Source organism: Arachis ipaensis, chromosome B4 (assembly GCF_059453495.1).
Source record: "Arachis ipaensis isolate K30076 ecotype BB chromosome B4, ASM5945349v1, whole genome shotgun sequence".
Lineage (NCBI taxonomy): Eukaryota > Viridiplantae > Streptophyta > Magnoliopsida > Fabales > Fabaceae > Arachis > Arachis ipaensis.
In genome coordinates, this window is record NC_142439.1 from 28,739,374 (window position 1) to 28,763,969 (window position 24,596).

At 38.3% G+C, this 24,596-nt stretch overlaps 2 non-coding genes across 2 annotated transcripts; one reads left to right on the top strand and one right to left on the bottom strand.

Annotated features, from left to right (window-relative positions):
* Window positions 1–541: 541 nt before the first annotated feature.
* LOC148567035 (small nucleolar RNA R71) lies at window positions 542–649 on the bottom strand. The gene has a single exon (XR_015881783.1). It is a non-coding gene; the product is annotated as a small nucleolar RNA R71 (small nucleolar RNA).
* Window positions 650–23,909: 23,260 nt separating this feature from the next.
* On the top strand, window positions 23,910–24,017 carry LOC148567036 (small nucleolar RNA R71). The gene has a single exon (XR_015882880.1). It is a non-coding gene; the product is annotated as a small nucleolar RNA R71 (small nucleolar RNA).
* The last annotated feature ends 579 nt before the right edge of the window (window positions 24,018–24,596 follow it).

Below are 24,596 nucleotides of genomic sequence, written 5' to 3' on the forward strand. Positions count from 1 at the left end.
TTGTCATATGAGCAGGAGCAAGGATAAGAACATTCTTGTGGAAGCAGATCCAGAACCTGAAAGGACTCTGAAGAGAAAATTAAGAGAAGCTAAAATACAACAATCCAGAGAAAACCTTTCAGAAATTTTTGAACAGGAAGAGGAGATGGCAGCCGAAAATAATAATAATGTAAGGAAGATGCTTAGTGACTTTACTGCACCTAATTCCAATTTACATGGAAGAAGCATCTCCATTCCTGCCATTGGAGCAAACAACTTTGAGCTGAAACCTCAATTAGTTTCTCTGATGCAGCAGAACTGCAAGTTTCATGGACTTCCATCTGAAGATCCTTTTCAGTTCTTAACTGAATTCTTGCAGATATGTGATACTGTTAAGACTAATGGAGTAGATCCTGAAGTCTACAGGCTCATGCTTTTCCCTTTTGCTGTAAGAGACAGAGCTAGATTATGGTTGGATTCTCAACCTAAAGACAGCCTAAACTCTTGGGATAAGCTGGTCACGGCTTTCTTAGCCAAGTACTTTCCTCCTCAAAAGCTGAGCAAGCTTAGAGCTGATGTTCAAACCTTCAGACAGAAAGAAGGTGAATCCCTCTATGAAGCTTGGGAAAGATACAAACAGTTGACCAAAAAGTGTCCTTCTGACATGCTTTCAGAATGGACCATCCTGGATATATTCTATGATGGTTTATCTGAGCTATCAAAGATGTCACTGGACACCTCTGCAGGTGGATCCATTCACCTAAAGAAAACGCCTGCAGAAGCTCAAGAACTCATTGACATGGTTGCTAATAACCAGTTCATGTACACTTCTGAAAGGAATCCTGTGAGTAATGGGACGCCTATGAAGAAGGGAGTTCTTGAAGTTGATACTCTGAATGCCATATTGGCTCAGAATAAAATATTGACTCAGCAAGTCAATATGATCTCTCAGAGTCTGCATGGAATACAAGCTGCATCCAACAGTACTCAAGAGGCATCTTCTGAAGAAGAAGCCTATGATCCTGAGAACCCTGCAATAGCAGAGGTAAATTACTTAGGTGAACCTTATGGAAACACCTATAACTCAACATGGAGAAATCATCCAAATTTCTCATGGAAGGATCAAAAGCCTCAACAAGGCTTTAATAATGGTGGAAGAAACAGGTTTAGCAATAGCAAGCCTTTTCCATCATCAACTCAGCATCAGACAGAGAACTCTGAACAAAATGCTTCTAATTTAGCAAATCTAGTCTCTGATCTATCTAAGGCCACTGTAAGTTTCATGAATGAAACAAGGTCTTCCATTAGAAATCTGGAAGCACAAGTGGGCCAGCTGAGTAAAAGGATCACTGAAATCCCTCCTAGTACTCTCCCAAGCAATACAGAAGAGAACCCAAAAGGAGAGTGCAAGGCCATTGACATAAGCGCCATGGCTGAACCTCTGAGGAGAGGAGAGGACGTGAATCCCAAGGAGGAGGACCTCCTGGGACGTCCAGTGGTCAATAAGGAGCTTCCCTCTGAGGAACCAAAGGACTCTAAGGCTCATCTAGAGACCATAGAGATTCCATTGAACCTCCTTATACCCTTCATGAGCTCTGATGAGTATTCCTCTTCTGAAGAGAATGAGGATGTTACTGAAGAGCAAACTGCCAAGTTTCTTGGTGCAATCATGGAGCTGAATGCCAAATTGTTTGGCATTGATGCTTGGGAAGTTGAACCTCCCTTGTTCATCAATGAACTAAGTGATCTGGATCAACTGACATTGCCTCAGAAGAGACAGGATCCTGGAAAGTTCATAATACCCTGTACCATAGGCACCATGCTCTTTAAGGCTCTGTGTGACCTTGGTTCAGGAATAAACCTCATGCCCCTCTCTGTAATAGAGAAACTGGGAATCTATGGGGTGCAAGCTGCTAAAATCTCACTAGAGATGGCAGACAGCTCAAGAAGACAGGCTTATGGACAAGTAGAAGATGTATTAGTAAAGGTTGAGGGCCTTTACATACCTACTGATTTCATAGTCCTGGATACTGGAAAGGAAGAGGATGAATCCATCATCCTAGGAAGACCTTTCCTGGCCACAGCAAGAGCTGTGATTGATGTTGACAGAGGTGAAATAGTCCTTCAATGGAATGAGAACTCCCTTGTATTCAAAACTCAAGGATCTCCCTCTACAACCATGGAGAGGAAGCAGAAAAAGCTTCTCTCAAAGCAGAGTCAACCAGAGCCCCCACAGTCAAACTTTAAGTTTGGTGTTGGGAGGCCACAACCAAACTCTAAGTTTGGTGTTGAACTCCCATATCCAAACTCTAAGTTTGGTGTTGGAGAGTCTCAACAAAGCTCTGCACATCTGTGAGGCTCCATGAGAGCCCACTGTCAAGCTATTGACATTAAAGAAGCGCTTGTTGGGAGGCAACCCAATGTTTATCTAATTCTTATTTTTATTGTTTTTCATGTTTTCTTAGGTTCATGATCATGTGGAGTCACAAAATAAATATAAAAATCAAAAACGGAATCAAAAACAGCAGAAAAAAAAATCACACCCTGGAGGAGCATCTGTCTGGCGTTCAAACGCCAGAACAGAGCATAGTTCTGGCGCTGAACGCCCAGAACAAGCATGGTTCTGGCGTTCAACGCCAGAAATGGCAGCAAAGGGGCGTTGAACGCCCAAAATGGGCACCAACCTGGCGCTGAACGCCCAGAGTTGTGTGCAAGGGCATTTTACATGCCTAAATTGGTGCAGGGATGTAAATGCCTTGACACCTCAGGATCTGTGGACCCCACAGGATCATCTCAGGACCTGTGGACCCCACAGGATCCCCACCTACCTCATCATCTCTCTTTCCATTCATGATCATCCCTTTTTTTTTTCCATTTACCACTCACATCCATACACCCACTACCTTCAAAAATTCAATATCTCTCTCCCACCCAATCCCACCCATATGGCCGAATACACACTCCCATCCATCTCCTACATATCTTCTTCTTATTCTTCTATTCTTTCTTCTTTTGCTCGAGGGCGAGCAACATTCTAAGTTTGGTGTGGTAAAAGCATAGCTTTTTTGTTTTTTCCATAACCATTGATGGCACCTAAGGCCAGAGAAACCTCTAGAAAGAGGAAAGGGAAGACAAAAGCTTCCATCAAGGGTCTATAGCTCAGTGGTAGAACATTTGACTGCAAATCAAGAGATCCCTGAGATACCTCAGGGGATACATTTTCTTCCACACAATTATTGGAAGCAACTAAGGGTGGAACATCAAGAGCACTCCATCATCCTTCATGAAATCAGAGAAGATCTAAAAGCAATGAAGGAGGAGCAGCAAAGACAAGGAAGAGACATAGATGAGCTCAAGGACATCACTAAGGTGGACTCATTCCTTGTTCTTACTGTCTCTGTTTTTCGTTTTCTATGTTATGTGCTTATCTATGTTTGTGTCTTCATTACATGATCATTAGTAGTAGTAACTTTGTCTTAAAGTTATAAATGTCCTATGAATCCATCACCTCTCTTAAATGAAAAATGTTTTAATTCAAAAAGAACAAGAAGTACATGAGTTTCGAATTTATCCTTGAACTTAGCTTAATTATATTGATGTGGTGACAATGCTTCTTGTTTTCTGAATGTATGCTTGAACAGTGCATATGTCTTTTGAAGTTGTTGTTTAAGAATGTTAAATATGTTGGCTCTTGAAAGAATGATGACTAGGAGACATGTTATTTGATAATCTGAAAAATCATAAAAATGATTCTTAAAGCAAGAAAAAGCAGCAAAGAACAAAGCTTGCAGAAAAAAAAAAGAAAAAAAAAAGGGGCGAAAAAATAGAAAGAAAAAAAAATAGAAAGAAAAAGAAAAAGCAAGCAGAAAAAGCCAATAACCCTTAAAACCAAAAGGCAAGGGCAAATAAAAAGGATCCCAAGGCTTTGAGCATCAGTGGATAGGAGGGCCTAAAGGAATAAAATCCTGGTCTAAGCGGCTAAACCAAGCTGTCCCTAACCATGTGCTTGTGGCGTGTAGGTGTCAAGTGAAAACTTGAGACTGAGCGGTTAAAGTCAAGGTCCAAAGCAAAAAAAAAAAAAAAAGAGTGTGCTTAAGAACCCTGGACACCTCTAATTGGGGACTTTAGCAAAGCTGAGTCACAATCTGAAAAGGTTCACCCAATTATGTGTCTGTGGCATTTATGTATCTGGTGGTAATACTGGAAAACAAAGTGCTTAGGGCCACGGCCAAGACTCATAAAGAAGCTGTGTTCAAGAATCATCATACTGAACTAGGAGAGTCAATAACACTATTCGAAATCTCAAGTTCCTATAGATGCCAATCATTCTGAACCTCAATGGATAAAGTGAGATGCCAAAACTATTCAAGAGGCAAAAAGCTATAAGTCCCGCTCATATGATTGGAGCTATGTTTCATTGATAGTTTGGAATTTATAGTATATTCTCTTCTTTTTATCCTATTTGATTTTTAGTTGCTTGGGGACAAGCAACAATTTAAGTTTGGTGTTGTGATGAGCGGATAATTTATACGCTTTTTGACATTGTTTTTAGTATGTTTTTAGTAGGATCTAGTTACTTTTAGGGATGTTTTCCTTAGTTTTTATGTTAAATTCACATTTCTGGACTTTACTATGAGTTTGTGTGTTTTTCTGTGATTTCAGGTATTTTCTGGCTGAAATTGAGGGACTTGAGCAGAAATCAGATTCAGAGGTTGAAAAAGGACTGTTGATGCTGTTGGATTCTGACCTCCCTGCACTCAAAGTGGATTTTCTGGAGATACAAAACTCGAAATGGCGCGCTTCCAATTGCGTTGGAAAGTAGACATCCAGGGCTTTCCAGAAATATATAATAGTCTATACTTTGGCCAAGAATTGATGACGTAAACTGGCATTCAACGCCAGCCTTCTGCCCAAATCTGGAGTCCAGCGCCAGAAAAGGATCCAAAACCAGAGTTGAACGCCCAAACTGGCACAAAAACTGGCGTTCAACTCCACAAATGGCCTCTGTACGTGCTACACTTAAGCTCAGCCCAAACATACACCAAGTGGGCCCCGGAAGTGGATTTATGCATCAATTACTTACTCATGTAAACCCTAGTGACTAGTTTATTATAAATAGGACCTTTTACTATTGTATTAGGCATCTTTTGATCATCTTAGGATCTTAGGATCACGTTTTAGGGGGCTGGCCATCTCGGCCATGCCTGGACCTTCACTTATGTATTTTCATACGGTAGAGTTTCTACACTCCATAGATTAAGGTGTGGAGCTCTGCTGTTCCTCAAAGATTAATGCAAAGTACTACTGTTTTCTATTCAATTCTTCTTATTTCGCTTCTAAGATATCTATTCGCACCCAAGAACGTGATGAAGGTGATGATTATGTGTGACGCTCATCATCCTTCTCCCTTATGAACGCGTGCCTGACAAACACTTCTGTTCTACATGAATTACGCTAGAATGAATATCTCTTAGACCTCCTAACCAGAATCTTCGTGGCGTAAGCTAGAATGATGGCGGCATTCAAGAGAATCCGGAAGGTCTAAACCTTGTCTGTGGTATTCTGAGTAGGATTCAATGATTGAATGACTGTGACGAGCTTCAAACTCGCGATTGTTGGGCGTTAGTGACAGACGCAAAAGGAGGGTGAATCCTATTCCAACATGATCGAGAACCGACAGATGAATAGCCGTGCCGTGACAGGGTGCGTGAGCATATGATTCACTGAGAGGAGGGGATGTAGCCACTGACAACGGTGATGCCCTTGCATACAGCCAGCCATGGAAAGGAGTAAGACTGATTGGATGAAGATAGCAGGAAAGCAGAGGTTCAGAGGAACGAAAAGCATCTCCATTCGCTTATCTGAAATTCCTGCCAATGAATCTACATAAGTATCTCTATCCCTTTTATTGTTTATTTTAATCTAATAAAGTATCATGTTTAAATCCGCCTGACTGAGATTTGCAAGGTGACCATAGCTTGCTTCATACCAACAATCTCCGTGGGATTCGACCCTTACTCACGTAAGGTATTACTTGGACGACCCAGTGCACTTGCTGGTTAGTTGTATCGAAGTTGTGACAATTATGAATTAAGATCAAAGCACCAAGCTTTGGAGCCATTACCAGGGATTGCTCGAGCCTGGACATCACAATTTCGTGCACCACCTGCACAGGACTTACCCAAGGACTGTCAGAAATAGGGTAAATAATACCTGCTTCGCATAGTTTCATTACCTCTTTTTAGACCACCTCTTTCATAGTTGGATTGAGTCTCCTTTGTGGTTGCACAACTGGTTTGGCATCATCTTCAAGGAGAATCTTGTGTATACACTTGGTTGGACTAATCCCCTTCAAGTCACTAATGGTCCACCCAAGAGCTGTTTTATGGCTCCTGAGCACTGAAATAAGCTTCTCTTCTTCTTCAGGCTTCAGAGAAAAACTAATAATAACTGGATATGAATAATTTCCATCCAAGAACACATATTTCAGAGAAGGAGGTAAAGGTTTGAGTTCAAGCTTGGGGACTTCCTCCTCCTTTATTGGCGTGTTCATCAACTCCTTTTGTGGTGGTGAATCATCAACTTCAACTAATTCATATTCTGAAATAGGATCCAGAATGTCATCAAGTACCTCAGCTTCCAGTACTTCTTGAACAAGTGGTTCAACAACATTAATTCTCATACACCCTTCAGAATCATTAGGGTGCTTGAGAGCTTTAAAAACATTAAGGACCACCTGTTCTTCATTGACTCTCAGGGTTAATTCACCCTTTTGAACATCAATCAGAGCTCTATCTGTAGCTAAGAAGGGTCTACCAAGAATAATAGAGGATTTTACATCCTCTTCCATGTCTAATATAACAAAATCAGCAGGGAAAATAAATGGTCATACTTTAACAAGTAGATCCTCAACCACACCCACAGGTAATTTAATAGAAAGATCAGCAAGTTGAAGAGAAATACGAGTGGGTTTTATCTCCTCAATTTGAAGCTTTTTTATCACTGAAAGTGGCATTAGGTTGATGCTAGCTCCAAGATCACATAAAGCTCTCTGAATGCCGAAATCTCCAATGGTGCAAGGAATCACAAAGCTCCTTGGATCTTACATTTTCTCAGGAAGTTTATGTTGAATAATAGCACTACATTCCTTGGTTAACACCACGGTTTCTTGCTCCTTCTAATTCCTCTTGTTGGTCAACAACTCTTTCATGAATTTATTTAAAGGGGCATTTGCTCAAGAGCTTCTGCAAAAGGAATGTTGATCTGTAGCTTCTTGAAGACATCTAAAAATTTAGAGAATTGCTTTTCTTCGGAAGCCTTCTGAAGTCTCTGAGGATATGGCATTTTTGGCTTGTATTCAGGAGCCTTTGGCAATGTAGGATAAGTGTCAAGAGAGTCAGGGAACGGGTTGTCTGCACGCTTTGGAGGGGCGTGCTCCACTTTTTCCTTCTTCTCCTTTGGAGCTTCCTTTTCAACTAGCTCTTCATTGGCCTTTGTCTCAGAGCCAGCTGTTTTACCACTTCTCAATTGAATAGCCTTGCAATCTTCTATTGGGTTCACCACTGTATCACCTGGAAATGTACTTGCAGACCTCTCAGGTATTTTCTTACTCAGTTGGCCCATTTGCACTTCCAATTTTCTAATGGAGGCTCTAGTTTCCTGCATAAAGCTCCTCATCATCTCCCAATTAGAATTTTCTTGGGATTTAGAGTTTGCCTGCTGAGATGGTTGTTGTTGCTGAGACTGAAATTGGCGATTATTGTAATTGTTCTGTTGACAGCCGCCCTGAGAATTATTATTGAAATTCTGAAGTCTCTGAGGTTGGTCCCTCCATCCAAAATTTGGGTGATTCCTCCACCCCTGATTATATGTCTTAGAATAAGGATCGTTGTTGGGATTCCTCGGACCATTCCCCCATGTAATTGACCTGTTCAGAAGAGGATTGAGCATAATCATAATTATCATTTTGCACAAAGTTACCTGCCATATCATAGGAGACCTCTAGAGGTAGATTTTGGGTGTTGATAGCTGAGACTTGCATGCCACCCATCTGTTGAGTAAGTAGATTTATTTGCTGAGACATAAGCTTGTTTTGAGCAAGAAGGGCATTAACAGCTTCCACTTCAACCACGCCTCTCTTCTGAGAGGTCTCAGAGTTCACAGGATTCCTGTTAGATGAGTATAAATATTGGTTTCTAGTAACCAATTCAATAAGCTCAATTGTCTCCTCCGGTGTCTTCTTCTTGTGTAATGAACCACCTGCAGAATTATCTAAGTATATCTTAGACATTTCACCCAAACCTTCATAAAAGATGTCTAGTTGGGTCCACTTAGAGAACATGTCCGGAAGGCATTGCCTAATCAGTAGCTTGTACCTCTCCCAGACTTCATAAAGAGTTTCACCATCCCTCTGTCTGAAGGTCTGAACCTCTACCCTAAGCTTAGTCAGCTTCTTTGGTGGGAAAAATTTAGTAAGAAACTCAGTAACAACCTTGTCCCAAGTATTCAAACTCTCCTTGGGTTGTAAATCTAGCCATAGCTTTGCTCCATCCCTCAGAGCAAATGGGAAGAGCATGAGTTTATACACCTCTGGGTTCACTCCATTTGTCTTCACAGTATCCCAAATCTGCAGAAAATTAGAAATAAATTGATTTGGGTCTTCGTAGAGAAGACCATGATACTGGCAGTTTTGTTGCACCAGGATGACCAATTGTGGCTTCAACTCAAAGTTGTTCGCAGTTATAGGAGGCACCACAATGCTTTTTCCATAAAGATCTGCAGTAGGAGCAGAGTAAGAGCCAAGCACTCTCTTTTGTTGATCATCCCCATTCGGATTTGCCACATTGGCATTAACAGTATTATTGTTATCCATAGTGGATCCTGCAGCCTTGTAAAGTCTTGCTTGTTGTAAATGTTGCCTACAAGTCCTTTCAGGTTTAGGATCAAAGTCTAACAAAGGTTCTTTGTCCCTGTTCTGCTCATAAACAGACAGAAGACAAGAAAAGATGAGATTCTCTACGTCAGAGTGTAGAGAAATCTCAGTGAGGTATCTTGTGTAAAATAATAAAATAAAAATACTAGATAAAATAAATGAATAAATTTCGAAAATAATAACTGAATTTGGACAAAAATTTTCAAAAATTTTCAGGAAAAATAAACAAGAAAATTAAAATAAAATTAACTAGGTGACACCAAACTTAATTTCAAAAATTAAGGAAAAATATTAGTGCTATTTATAAATTTTTTTTTTCGAAAATAATAAGCAAAATTTAAATAAAATTAAAACTAAAATTCCTAATCTAAGCAATCAAACAACTGATAGTTGTTAATCACTATCAATCCCCGGCAACGGCGCCAAAAACTTGGTGCGGTAATTTCTAACCACAAACTAACCGGCAAGTGCACCGGGTCGTACCAAGTAATACCTCAGGTGAGTGAGGGTCGATCCCACGAGGATTGAAGGACTAAGCAACAATGATTGATTAATTGGCTTAGTTAGACAAACAGAAAAGAGTGTTTGAGTATTCAACGAGCATTAAACAATCGTACAGAAAGTAAAATTGTAAAGTAAATGGATTGGGAGTAAAGTATGGAGAAGGCAGTTAAGCTTTTAGAGTTATTTATTTTTTCCGATTAACTTTTCTTACTAACTATTTTAATCATGCAGGATTTAATTTATGGCAAACTATATGTGACTAGACCCTAATTCCTTAGACCTTTCTAGTCTCCCCTAAAATTCATCAACAGCCAATTCCTTGGTCAATTAATTCCTAATTAGAGGGTGATGATCAAATTCTAGTTTATATGCCACAAAAACTCTAATTACCCAAAAAATAAAAGGATTATATGTCACGTATCCTGTTAAATCCAGATAATTAAAATTTAGGAGAATATGTTTTCAAGCTGTTGTTCAAGTAAAGAGCTTTTCCAAGTTATACAAGAACTCAAATAGAAAGAGGGTCATATTTCCGTTCCACCCAAATTCATAAGATAAAGAGCGAAAACAATTCTTAAATTATAAATTCATACATAAATTAAAATAAAAAAAAGCAATAAAATCAATCCATACAAATAGACAGAGCTCCTAACCTTAACAATGGAGGTTTAGTTGCTCATGATTCAGAGTAAAATAAGGATTGTAAATTGGAATGGAATAATGTTCAGTTGAGATGGAATAAAAAGTTAACTAATCCCCATCTCCTTTTATATCTAATCCTAATAAGTTTAAAATCTATCTTCTAAAACTAAAATAATATCTTTTCCTATTTTTAAATTAAAAATAAAGTTTAAATCAAAATTAATTAAAGCAATCAGCATGTCTTCAATTGATGGATGGGGACTACTTGCTTCGTAGGGTCGACGCCTAAACCCTAAACCCTAATCTGTGTTTTTGGGCCGAAAACTGGGTCGAAACTCGACCTGAAATTGCCCCATCATTTTCTGCATTTTCTGAATGTCGCGCATGTCACGCGTATGCGTCAGTCACGCGTACGCGTCGATGGCCTTTTTTGCGTGTCAGGCGTATGCGTCAGGTACGCGCACGCGTCGCTGAGCAACCTTGCTTTTCACGCGTACGCGTCAAGCACGCGCATGCGTCGCCATGAATAGCTCCAAATCACGTGTACGCGTCAGACACGCGCACGCGTCGCTCCTTGCTGGTCAGCTCTTTTGTTTCTTCTCTTTCTCTGCAGAAACTCCATCAAATCCATCCGAATGCTACCTAAAATAAACAAAAATGCACAAGACTCAAAGTAGCATCCATAGTGGCTAAAAGATAATTAATTCTTGAAAAAACTTAACAAATTACATGCAAATTCACTAGGAAAAGATAGGAAAGATGCTCACGCATCACCGGGCAGGTTTTTTTTAGTCCCGATTTCTTAACATTCTCCAAAACGGCGTCATTTCTGGCGTTGATAAAAAAGAAAGAGCCCCTCCCCTACCTAACCCAACGAAGTCACCATGCCTCCCAGCCCTCTCTCAACCCTAACTTCCCTTTCCTTCAACGAGCAGAACTGCAGAAGCCAGAAGGAACTCCACCATCCCTAGCCAAATCGACGCCGGCAATGACCACCAGCGGTTGCCACCGTCGCGGTTCGAAGCTTCAATCGGCGTAGTCATCGTTTGTTTGTCTGAACTTCGAAGATTTTGTCGTCGGAAGCACGATTTGAAGATTATGTCGTCGTCGTCGTCGGCTGGTTGGTTCCAACTTCGAAGCTTCTGTCGTCGGCCACCTCTGTCCTACCAAGCATCACTTCTGCCGCCGTAGACTCTGGACCTTCTTTCTTCTCTCTGACGCAGTGAGTTTTTCAATTAAATTTTTTTTATTTTGTTAAGTATATGAATCTGCAGTGAGTTCTTCCATTTTTATTTCAGTTAACTTTTTATTTTGTTAAATATATGAATTTTCACAGAGGTCTTTAGTTCTTCAATTTTTTATTTTGTTAATTTTGTAATGCTGAATAGAATTTTGGATTCTGAATGTTGCTGGAATTACTGTAAACTTCGAATCTTTTTATGCTTATGAATTTGATCATGTGCGGTGTTTATCTTAGTTGCTGTGAAGAGGGGTGAGGGGGAGAAGATGGGATATTGTTGGTTCATTATTCTGATCACTGGGGAGTTTCTAGCTAGTACTTGAATGTGGATAAAATTGTTGCAAAGTTTCCTCATATGAATGATTCTGATTGAGGCTTGTAATGGCAATGTGATAATGGTTATTGTTTGCTTTTTCTGATAATAGAAATTCCAGTAAATCAGTTTCCAAATACCTTATTTATAGTGGTTCTATGACATACTAAAATGATTAAGTAAAAATGAGCTGCTATAAATTAATAGGTGAAAAGGCTATTTAATTAGAGATAAGGTTTAAGAGTGAAAGTGCATAAAAGGTAGGAGGATGAGAAAATTCTCCAACATAGCAAGGCACTAACTCTCTTGAATCAACCATATTTATAAATGCCAATGAGAAGCACATAGTTTTTATGGTATAACAAAGCTTGGCAGCAAATCTTGTTGTATATGAAAGATTCAACTGATAATACTTTTTTAGTTTAGTGTTTTAAATTGCATTACATATTTGCAGTTGAGGTCTATAGTGGTTTTAGAAGTCTTTGCAACTGCTACGAATCTATAGCTTTGGCAGCATAAACAGCCTTTTCCTGCCATTGTTTGTAATTTCATCAATCGTAATGCAAACCACCACAGAAGCTGTAAACTTTGAATTTTATTAAGTTAGAAATTATTGAAATTATATATTCAATTTTTAATAATTTTATTTAATATTTAATTAAACCGGTTGAACCTCGATTGAACTCCGGTCGAACCAATGAATTAGTAAACCAGTAACCTTACCGATTTATTGACTGGTCCGGTTCTCGCAACCTTGGTTGGAAATTAGTGTCTTGTTTATATTTGTTTGTTTTAAATTTACAATACATATACAATTCAATTCCTAAAGAGGTTAACAATTCAAATTTCTGAATTCTCATAACCCTTGGTTGGTTTTTCCATGGAAATATGTGAGCAATCAATTTGGGTGTATACGGGTTATTTTTTGGTGTATTATGAAAGTAATTCGGCGTATTAGCACGTTTGATGTTGTTTTTCTTAATTTTTTTGAACCTATAATTGACAGCTTTTGAATACAGCACAGACAGTTTATTTATGCAAAAACAATTTATAATAAGATTGTATTAAATATTCACAAACTTTACAAAAATTGTTCAAACTATTCCAAGACTACACAACACTCAAACTAATCACTGTCAATATCATCTGAATCTATTTGACAATATGGACATAACAACAATGCAGATGGCTTGGACAATTTTATTGCTTCACTTTCTCTAATGGTTGTATCTCTGTCTTGATTCATCTCATGAAACAAAATCCGCGAAGCATATTCAATTCTAAAGTGGTCCTCCTTCGCCTACAAGTTAAAAAATATTCTTTTACTGAACTCCGTTAATTTAGTAAAGTAATAGAGAGTTATATAGTTTTAAACACAATTACCTGTGTCCAATTTTCCCAGTTATATTTCCCCTTTTTAATGTTTTAAAGCTCGATTATTTCAAGCCATTTCATTACATAAATCGCACGATCATAGCTGAAAACCAAAAATAAATTAGCAAATTAAAATAGGACAGCAAGAGAGAACACAATTTTCAGAGATAAAGATTTATACTCTATTTTTTGGCCTGCAATATTTATGTATGGCGGTTCAATTTCACAATCGTCTTTCTTGAGAGGTTCCCCTGACATATACCCTTATTTTGGAAATCACATACCCCTAAAAACAAAAAACAAAATAAAATATAAGAAAGAATAAATTTAATACCTGATTACACCTAAAAGATCCCATACTACACCTTATTTTAAATAGAATTACACCCAAATCTTAAAATACAAACAACAGAATCAACTTACAACAAATTTATTAAGCTTCATTCTAGGTGGGGAGGGATACGTCTTGTGATACGGGTCAAAGATACAAAATTTTTCTTTCTAATATCAGCCATCCCCACCCATATTGACGGAGAAAAATGTCGATAAAGATTTTTACAAAAATATCGTATTGCAATTATAGTTCTAAACCGACAATTAAACCTCAATCAATGTTTAGATTGTTTGTCACAAATATAAACCCAATAAAATTAACCGAAGTATTTAAACATCGGATCGTCTCTCAAGGAATTACAGGGAAGTATGTTTATTATTGGTTATGAGATTGTATCTTTTTGGGTTTTGAGTTTAATAAGCAAGGAATGTAAATAACAAGAAAATAACAAACAACTAAGAAAAGTCCTAGCAAGGGGTGAAAATCGTAATTCCTATCCTCATTATCATCGTCAATTGTGATGGTAAATGTAAATTGCCTTCACTTAGTTAATCTCTAACCAATGGAGGAAGGTTAAGTGCATACAATCAACTTGAGTTCACAAGTCTTAGTCAACTAATAGTGAGAGGCTAGCTTTGGTGAAGTTCAAGCTAATCAGCAATCTCCAATTACCATTCAACAAAAGACTTTTGATAACTCAAGGGTCTCTGAATACTCAATCCAAGCTAAGAGTACAAAAATCTAATTTAAAATCTAACCAAGTATTTTATCAAACACTTGGTAGACACAAAATAAAAGCATAGAAAAATAATAAAAGAATGTAAAATCAAAGACTAACAATTACAAAGAATCAATAATAACAGATGAAGAAAGAAGCAATAAACATGAAATACCTCAAATTGCATTAAAAAGGAAATTGAATCTAACATGAAGAGTTCATAAACTAAATTGGAAAAATAAAAAAATCAACAAGAGAAGATAATTAAGATGCTAGAATAATAGAATGTAGAATAGAAACTAAATTAAAGCAAGATGGAAATCTGAATTCTAGAAGAGATAAAACTAAAAATCCTAAACCTAGAGAGAGGAGAGAGCCTCTCTCTCTAGAAAACTACATCTAAAACCAAAATTTGTGTATGAATGAGAAGTGAATGAATCCCCCCTTCCAGCTCCACTCTGCAGCCTCTAATCTGTATTTCTGGGCTTGAAACTGGGTCAAAAGCAGCCCAGAAATCGCCCCAGCGTTTTCTGTTAATGCAGTACGTGACGCTCTATCACGCGTACGCGTCGATGGACTTTGCACCTGTCCATGCATAGGCGTCAGCCACGCGTCCGCGTCGTATGTCTACTACACCAGTCACGTGTACGCGTCGCTGCCAGCTTCTCAAAACATCAATTTCTTGTGTTCCTTCCACTTTTGCATGCTTCCTTTCCACTTTCTAAGCCATTCCTGTCCTAGAAAACCTAAAATCACTTAATGCAAGTATCACGGCATCGATGGTAATAAAAGAGGATTAAGAATTAGCAAATTTAAGGCCAAAGAAGCATGTTTTTAATCATAGCACAAAATTGAGAAGGAAAATGTAAAACATGCAAATTATATGAATAAGTGTGAGAATAATGGATAAAATCCACTCAATTCAGCCTAAAATATACCATGAAATAGTGGTGCATCACATATCCACCAATGCTCCCCGTAGCATACAGGTGCAAATATTTGAAGTATGGCCACATTGAACAGTGTTTTAGTTTAATCGGCACATAAGCAAAGAATTATAATAAGAAGTTTTTGAAATAAAAACTTACATATGGATGGGTTGCCAATTTTTTCAGGTCCAAAAAAGGTATGAACAGTTTGTAGTCTTTAATGTTAAATGGCTTTTTTGTTTTTGGCTATAATAACTCGCGGCCCTCATGATTCCCAGTAGCCATGTTCTGCAACATTTGTGAAACACCAAAAGAAATATTTAATACACCCAAAACATTACATAAATATACCCAAAATTGAGTTCAATACACCTTACCACAATAGTGTGGGGAGACAGTAAATTTGTTCTTCAAATCTTCTAATATTTTGTTTGTTGAGAATCAGACACATAGTAGTGACAATCTATAAAAACAAAAAATCCAAATTAATTACATCAATCAACATTGCAGTCACAACTCATAAAAAAATCATTAATCTTATTCTAATATTACCTCAGTTTCGATATATGTACTAGCTCCATCCCCGTAGGTCTTTACATGTGTGGCCTAAAGGTAGCACTTTTCTTTTATATCGGCCGACAATTCCTTCCTCCTTACAAGAGTTTCAACCTTTTCAAAAATTTGGTCAACATGATGCTTTTCAAGCGGGAGACTTTTATCCTCTGCAAAATTTAATGCTGCTGCAACCCTAGTGTTTTCAATTTGCTCCACCAGCTCCTCTAATTCTTCAATTAGTATTGGTATCTCAGGACTTTTTTCCTTTTCAGATCCTGGTTGCCCCTCCTGAGTCAGCGTTTCTTCCTGACTTGAATCAGTGAAGCCAAGGCTGAATAATGGCGCCGGAAATTGTTTTGGTACATAGGATGCTATGTTGGCGATAATCACCAATGCAGTACTGGCTTCAGGGGGTAGATTAATGTGTGTTGACATAGAAGATACTATAAGAATAAAAATAAACGAATGATAACAAAAGAGAGTTATATTGTGTAGAACTTACATTTTAGAAGGAGCTGGTGGCACTGTAGGTGTACTTTCAGCAGGTTGCTGGGGTTGTGGAGTGCTGCAAGGTTAGAGAAAAAGATTTAAATTATAAAAAAACTAATTTTACCTCAATTCAAATGAAATACTCCCAAATAAGAAAAAAATACACCCAAATAATAACCAAATACACTTGAATATTATTCCTTACCCCTTAATTATTTTCTTTGCTGATTTTCTTGCTAGGAGACTTTGGCGGCAGGGGGGAGGGGATGGTTCAATTTGTATAGGGCTTGCTACTGTTGTCTGCGATGGAGGCATGCAGACTTGAATCGGAACTCTAAACAAGACAAAAATAAAAAGTTAAAAAACTCCCTTAAAATAGATTATTAGAAGGTTGAAATTTAGTTGTAAAACTCACATATCAAGCGGTTCAGAATGTGAATGTGTCTCCATCTGAACAATGATCATCTTCTGTTGAGCTAGGTCATTAACTGATTCTTCTTCTAGACCCAATGTGAAATACACCAAAATAATGTCAAAATACACCTGAAGCATTGAAAAGAAACACAGGATCTGTTTTTTGAGAACTTACGTAGTTGCATATTTTTCTTTTTTCCCTGCCTTTTTTTTTCTTGAATAAAATAATAAATGGCTTTTTTTTTTCTAAAAAAAATATATACAGAATTAGATGCAGATGGTAACAAAAGAATTAAGCAAATGGTATTAGAAACAGAAATTACATGCTATCCGTGGGTTTGTTTACGCTACTTTGATCCGTTTTTGTTTGAAACACAGGATCATTTTCGCTTCCTAAGTTCACCTCCGGTATTCTAAGCATAGAATAAACATCATTCAATAAAAATACTATTTAATTAAATCAAGATCTCAAAATTCTATCAAATAAAGGATCTTACGTTTCGGATGAATCATAGTGACCTCCCGTCCATAGGAGCCCATCTTCTTTCATCCTGGGAAAGCAAAAGCAATTATCAGCAACAAAAACCACCTTAAAATCGGCAATATACACCCAAATTCAACATACCCCTGTGTAGCCTTTTCATTAGTTTTTTACTTTTTTGATCCTCTAAAGAATTCTTCTATTTCTTCAGTTCTTACATCAGTTCTGACAGTATATGCAAAAGAACATGTTAACAAAAAAAATTTTGATGATAAAGGATAAGATAGCTTTAGAACGTATCTTACACATCATAGGATTCAATTTGTTCTTCAGAAGATGAATCCTTAACAATGTGCTTTCTTTTTTTTGGATTACATCCTGTAAATAAAAAAAGTATGAATCAGACAAACACAACAAAACTGATGATAAAATACTCCCGAAAGCAGTGCATACTTTTTTTGGTGGAGTCTGAATTTTTTTCTTTGATTTTTGTTTTATTATTGGTGATGATTCTTCACTTCTGAAATTAAATGAGAAACACTCTATTAATACATCAAATTTTAATAATAAATAAAAAAGAAAGCAATGCAATGACAATTTCAGAATCTTACTCATCATCGGATTCACTTTCACTTTTTGAAGAGGAATCCTCCATAATCTGTTTCCTTTTTCTATATACCATTCTGGAGAGCAAACAATCATTAGCAAAAAACTCCATAAAAATGAGAAAATACACCAAAAAATATTACTTATTTTTTAGCTGTCCTAGTGGGTTGTTTTCTTGTTTTTGTTGGTTCCTTTGAGTCTTTTTTAGACTTAAACTCAGAAGAAAAAGCAAATTCACTCTCCGATGAATCACTCTCGGATGAACTTACCTTCTTCTTTTTTTGTCTTTTTCTTTTTTTTTCTTTCTTTTCTTTCTCTTTCATTTTCTTCAATTTCTTTCTCACTTCCGCCCTGTTGACGATGCCCTGAAATAGATGAAACGTTAGTTACACCATCTACATAAATAAAATACACCCAAATTAGAGAAAGTATTCTGTTCAGTTACCATATGACCATCAATTTTTGCTCTGATCTTCACAACCAGTAGCTCCCTATTCCAATGGTTAACCTAGGGCGGTCTAGGGATTGCTTCTCCTTTCTTGTCTGTGTATTTTGTTAAATAAAAATATACTATCATCAAGGCATAGAGGCAGCCATCAATCAATTTTTTTTTCAAACGGTAATTGGTTATGCCTTTGATGATGAAATTGAGTATGTGGCTGGTGCGCAGAAATCGTGACGGATCCATTCCTTGGTAACGGTGCTAAAAACTCAATACGCACGTTCATAATCTTAGTTCTTTGTCACAACTTCGCACAACTAACAAGCAAGTGCACTGGGTTGTCCAAGTAATAAACCTTACGTGAGTAAGGGTCGATCCCACGGAGATTGTCGGCTTGAAGCAAGCTATGGTCACCTTGTAAATCTCAGTCAGGCGGATTCAATTGATTATAGAGATTTAATAATTAAAAGATAAATAAAATGTAAAATAAAGATAGAGATACTTATGTAATTCATTGGTGAGAATTTCAGATAAGCGAATAGAGATGCGTTCGTTCCTCCTGAACCTATGCTTTCCTATTATCTTCATCCAATCATTCATACTCCTTTCTATGGAAAGCTGTATGTTAGGCATCACCGTTGTCAACGGCTACATCCTGTCCTCTCAGTGAAAATGGTCCAATACGCTGTCACTGCATGGCTAATCATCTGTCGGTTCTCGATCATACTGGAATAGGATCCATTGATCCTTTTGCGTCTGTCACTACGCCCAGCACTCGCGAGTTTGAAGCTCGTCGCAGCCATCCCTTCCCAGATCCTACTCGGAATACCACAGACAAGGTTTAGACTTTCCGGATCTCAAGAATGGCCGTCCATGGATTCTAACTTATACCACAAAGATTCTGATTAAGGAATTCCAAAGATACTCATTCAATCTAAGGTAGAACGGAAGTAGTTGTCAGGCACGCGTTCATAGTTGGGAATGATGATGACTGTCACGATCATCACATTCATATTGAGGTGCGAATGAATATCTTAGAATCAGAATAAGCTTGAATTAAATAGAAAAACAATAGTACTTTGTATTAATTCATGAGGAACAGCAGAGCTCCACACCTTAATCTATGGTGTGTAGAAACTCTACCGTTGAAAATACAAAAGTGATGAAGGTTCAGGCATGGCCGAGAGGCCAGCCCCCAAACGTGATCTAAAGATGAGACTAAAAGATAATCCAAAGATGTAAATACAATAGTAAAAAGTCCTACTTATACTAAACTAGTTACTAGGGTTTACAGAAATGAGTAAATGATGTAGAAATCCACTTTCGGGGCCCACTTGGTGTGTGCTTGGGTTGAGCATTGAGCTTTACACGTGTAGAGGCTTCTCTTGGAGTTGAATGCCAGTTTGTAACCTGTTTCTGGCGTTTAACTCCACTTTGCAACCTGTTTCTGGCGTTTAACTCCAGAATGCAGCATGGAACTGGCGTTGAACGCCAGTTTGCGTCGTCTAAACTCGGGCAAAGTATGGACTATTATATATTGCTGGAAAGCCCTGGATGTCTACTTTCCAAAGAAATTGAGAGTGCGCCATTTGGAGTTCTGTAGCTCCAGAAAATCCACTTTGAGTACAGGGAGGTCAGAATCCAGCAACATCTGCAGTCCTTCTTCAACCTCTGAATCTGATTTTTGTTCAAGTCCCTCAATTTCAGCCAGAAAATACCTGAAATCATAGAAAAACACACAAACTCATAGTAAAGTCCAGAAATGTAATTTTTATTTAAAAAATAATAAAAATATACTAAAAACTAACTAAATTATACTGAAAACTATGTAAAAATAATGCCAAAAAGCGTATAAATTATCCGCTCATCACAACACCAAACTTAAATTGTTGCTTATCCCCAAGCAACTGAAAATCAAGTAGGATAAAAAGAAGAGAATATACTATAAATTTCAAAATATCAATGAAACTTAGCTCCAATCAGATGAGCGGGACTTGTAGCTTTTTGCCTCTTGAATAGTTTTGGCATCTCACTTTATCCATTGAAGTTCAGAATGATTGGCATCTATAGGAACTTAGAATTTAGATAGTGTTATTGATTCTCCTAGTTCAGTATGTTGATTCTTGAATACAGCTACTTTATGAGTCTTGGCCGTGGCCCTAAGCACTTTGTTTTCCAGTATTACCACCGAATACATAAATGCCACAGACACATAACTGGGTGAACCTTTTCAGATTGTGACTCAGCTTTGCTAAAGTCCCCAATTAGAGGTGTCCAGGGTTCTTAAGCACACTCTTTTTTTTTTTGCTTTGGACCTCGACTTTAACCGCTCAGTCTCAAGCTTTTGGCTTGAGACCTTCACGCCACAAGCACATGGTTAGGGACAGCTTGGTTCAGCCGCTTAGGCCAGGATTTGATTCCTTTAGGCCCTCCTATCCACTGATGCTCAAAGTCTTGGATCCTTTTTATTACCCTTGCCTTTTGGTTTTAAGGGCTATTGGCTTTTTGCTCTTGCCTTTTGGTTTAAAGAGCTCTTGGCTTTTTCTGCTTGCTTTTTCTTTTTCTTTTATTTTTGCCATTTTTTTTCTTTTCTCTCTTTTTTTTTTTCTGCAAGCTTTTGTATTCACTGCTTTTTCTTGCTTCAAGAATCATTTTTATGATTTTTCAGATCATCAAATAACATTTCTCCTTTTCATCATTCTTTCCAGAGCCAACATATTTAACATTCATAAACATCAACTTCAAAAGACATATGCACTGTTCAAGCATTCATTCAGAAAACAAAAAGTATTGTCACCACATCAAAATAATTAAACTAGTTTCAAGGATGAATTCGAAACCATGTACTTCTTGTTCTTTTGTAATTAAAGCATTTTTCATTTAAGAAAGGTGATGGATTCATAGGACATTCATAGCTTTAAGACATAGACACTTAAACACTAGTGATCATGTAGTAAAGACACAAACATCAATAAAACATAAGGCTCAAAAATTGAAAAACAGTAAAATAAATAGACAAGGAGATTAAGGAATGAGTCCACCTTAGTGAGGGTGGCGTCTTCCTCTTCTTGAAGAACCAATGGTGCTTTTGAGCTCCTCTATGTCTCTTCCTTGCCTTTGTTCCTCCTCCCTCATAGCTCTTTGATCTTCTCTAATTTCATGGAGGATGATGGAGTGCTCTTGGTGCTCCATCCTTAGTTGTCCCATGTTGGAGCTTAATTCTCCTAGGAAAGTGTTGATTTGCTCCCAATAGTTTTGTGGAGGAAAGTGCATCCCTTGAGGCATCTCAGGGATTTCATGGTGAGGAATTTCCTCATGCTCATGTTGAGTTCCATAAGTAGGTTCTCTTGTTTGCTCCATCCTTTTCTTAGTGGTGAGCTTTTGAGATGAATCTCTCCATCTCCTATGACTCAGAGGTGGAAGCTTTTGCCTTCCCTTTCCTCTTTCTAGAGGTTTCTCTGGCCTTAGGTGTCATAAATGGTTATGAAAAACCACAAAGCAACGCTTTTACCACACCAAACTTAAAAGGTTTGCTCGTCCCCGAGCAAAAGAAGAAAGAAAGTAGTAGAAGAAGAAGAAAATGGAGGAGATGGAGGGAGAATGTGTATTCGGCCAAGGGGGTTTTATGTGGTTATGATGTGTGAGAAGGAAGGAGTGATGGGTTGAATTTGAGTGGGTGGGTGTAGGTGGTTGTATGATGGTTTTGGAGGAGTAATGGAGGTGATTGGTGGAAGTTATTTGGGGAAGAGAGTTATGAAAAGGTGTGAAGAGGAGAGAAGAAAAAGTGGGGATCCTGTGGGGTCCACAGATCCAGTGGGGCCAAGGACTTAACATCCCTGCTCAAATTAGGCGTGTAAAATGCCCTTGCTGTGCAATCCTGGCGTTTAACGCCAGACTGCTGCCTGTTTCTAGCGTTAAACGCCCAAATGTAGCTTGTTTCTAGCATTTAACGCCAGGTAGATGCTTGGTTCTGGCGTTAAACGCCAGCTTGGTGCTTGTTTCTGGCGTTAAACGCCAGACAGATGCTTGTTTCTAGCGTTCAAATGCCAGACTGCTCTCCTCCAGGGTGTGCTGTATTCAATGTTGTTTTTCATTCTGTTTTTTTTTATTTTTCAGTAGTTTTTGTGACTTCACATGATCATCAACCTAATAAAACACGAAATAACAAAAAGAGAATAAAATAGATATGATTAAATAACATTGGGTTGCCTCCCAACAAGCGCTTCTTTAATGTCAATAGCTTGACTGTGAGCTCTCATGGAGCCTCACAGATAATCAGAGCAAGGTGGGAACCTCCCAACACCAAACTTAGAGTTTGAATGTGGGGGTTCAACACCAAACTTAGAGTTTGGTTGTGGCCTCCCAACACCAAACTTAGAGTTTGACTGTGGGGGCTTTGTTTGACTCTGTAGTGAGAGAAGCTCTTCATGCTTCCTCTCCATGGTTACAGAAGGAGATCCTTGAGTTTCAAACACAAGGTTGTCCTCATTCAGTTGGAGGACCAACTCTCCTCTGTCCACATCAATCACAGCTCTTGCTGTGGCTAGGAAGGGTCTTCCAAGGATGATGGATTCATCCTCATCCTTCCCAGTGTCTAGGAATATGAAATCAGCAGGGATGTAAAGGCCTTCAACCTTTACTAACACGTCCTCTACTTGTCTATAAGCCTATTTTCTTGAGTTGTCTGCCATCTCTAATGAGATTCTGGCAGCTTGCACCTCAAAGATCCCAAGTTTCTCCATTACAGAGAGTGGCATTAAGTTTATTCCTGACCCCAGGTCACACAGAGCCTTCTCAAAGGTCATGGTGCCTATGGTACAGGGTATTAAGAATTTGCCTGGATCTTGTTTCTTTTGAGGTAATTTCTGCCTATCCAATGTATTTAGTTCATTGGTGAGCAAGGGAGGTTCATCTTCCCAAGTCTCATTACCAAATAGCTTGGCATTCAGCTTCATGATTGCACCAAGGTACTTAGCAACTTGCTCTTCAGTAATGTCTTCATCCTCTTCAGAGGAAGAATACTCATCAGAGCTCATGAAGGGCAGAAGGAGGTTCAATGGAATCTCTATGGTCTCTAGATGAGCCTCAAATTCCTTTGGTTCCTCAAGGGAGAACTCCTTATTGGTCACTGGGCGTCCCAGGAGGTCTTCCTCACTAGGATTCACGTCCTCCTCCTCCCTTGTAGGTTCGGCCATGATGGTCAAATCAATGGCCTTGCACTCTCTCTTTGGATTTTCTTCTGTATTGCTTGGGAGAGTACTAGGAGGAGTTTCAGTGACTCTTTTACTCAGCTGGCCCACTTGTGCCTCCAAATTTCTAATGGAGGACCTTGTTTCATTCATGAAACTTACAGTGGCCTTAGATAGATCAGAGACTATATTTGCTAAGCTAGATGGATTCTACTCAGAATTCTCTGTCTGTTGCTGAGTGGATGATGGGAAAGACTTGCTATTGCTAAACCTATTTCTTCCACCATTATTAAAGCCTTGTTGAGGCTTTTGTTGATCCTTCCATGAGAAATTTGGATGATTTCTCCATAAGGGATTATAGGTGTTTCCATAGGGTTTACCCATGTAATTCACCTCTGCTATTGCAGGGTTCTCAGGATCATAAACTTCTTCTTCAGAAGATGCCTTTTTAGTACTGTTGGATGATTCCTTCAATCTATTCAGACTCTAAGAGATCATATTGACTTGCTGAGTCAATATTTTGTTCTGAGCCAATATGGCATTCAGAGTATCAATTTCAAGAACTCCCTTCCTCATAGGCGTCCCATTACTCACAGGATTCCTTTCAGAAGTGTACATGAACTGGTTATTTGCAACCATGTCAATGAGTTCTTGAGCTTCTGCAGGCGTTTTCTTTAGGTGAATGGATCCACCTGCAAAATGGTCCAATGACATTTTAGATAATTCAGACAGACCATCATAGAATATATCCAGGATGGTCCATTCTGAAAGCATGTCAGAAGGACACTTTTTGGTCAGTTCCTTGTATCTCTCCCAAGCTTCATAGAGGGATTCACCTTCCTTTTGTCTGAAGGTTTGAACATCCACTCTAAGCTTACTAAGCTTTTGAGGAGGAAAGAACTTGGCTAAGAAAGCCGTGACCAGCTTATCCCAAGAGTTCAGGCTGTCTTTAGGTTGAGAGTCCAACCATATTCTAGCTCTGTCTCTTACAGCAAATGGGAAAAGCATAAGCCTGTAGACCTCGAGATCAACCCCATTGGTCTTAAGAGTACCACAGATCTGCAAGAATTCAGTTAAGAACTGAAAGGGATCTTCGGATGGAAGTCCATAAAACTTGCAATTCTGTTGCATCAGAGAAACTAATTGAGGTTTCAGCTCAAAATTGTTTGCTCCAATGGCAGGGATTGAGATGCTTCTTCCATGTAAATTGGAATTAGGTGCAGTAAAGTCACCAAGCATCTTCATTGCATTGTTATTATTTTTGGCCATGTCTCCTTCTTTTTCGAAAATTTCTGTCAGATTTTCTCCAGAGAGTTGTGCTTTAGCTTCCCTTAGCTTCCTCTTCAGAGTCCTTTCAGGTTCAGGATCATCTTTAACAAGAATGTTCTTATCCTTGTTCCTGCTCATATGAAAAAGAAGAAAACAGAAAAGAAAATATGAAATCCTCTATGTCAC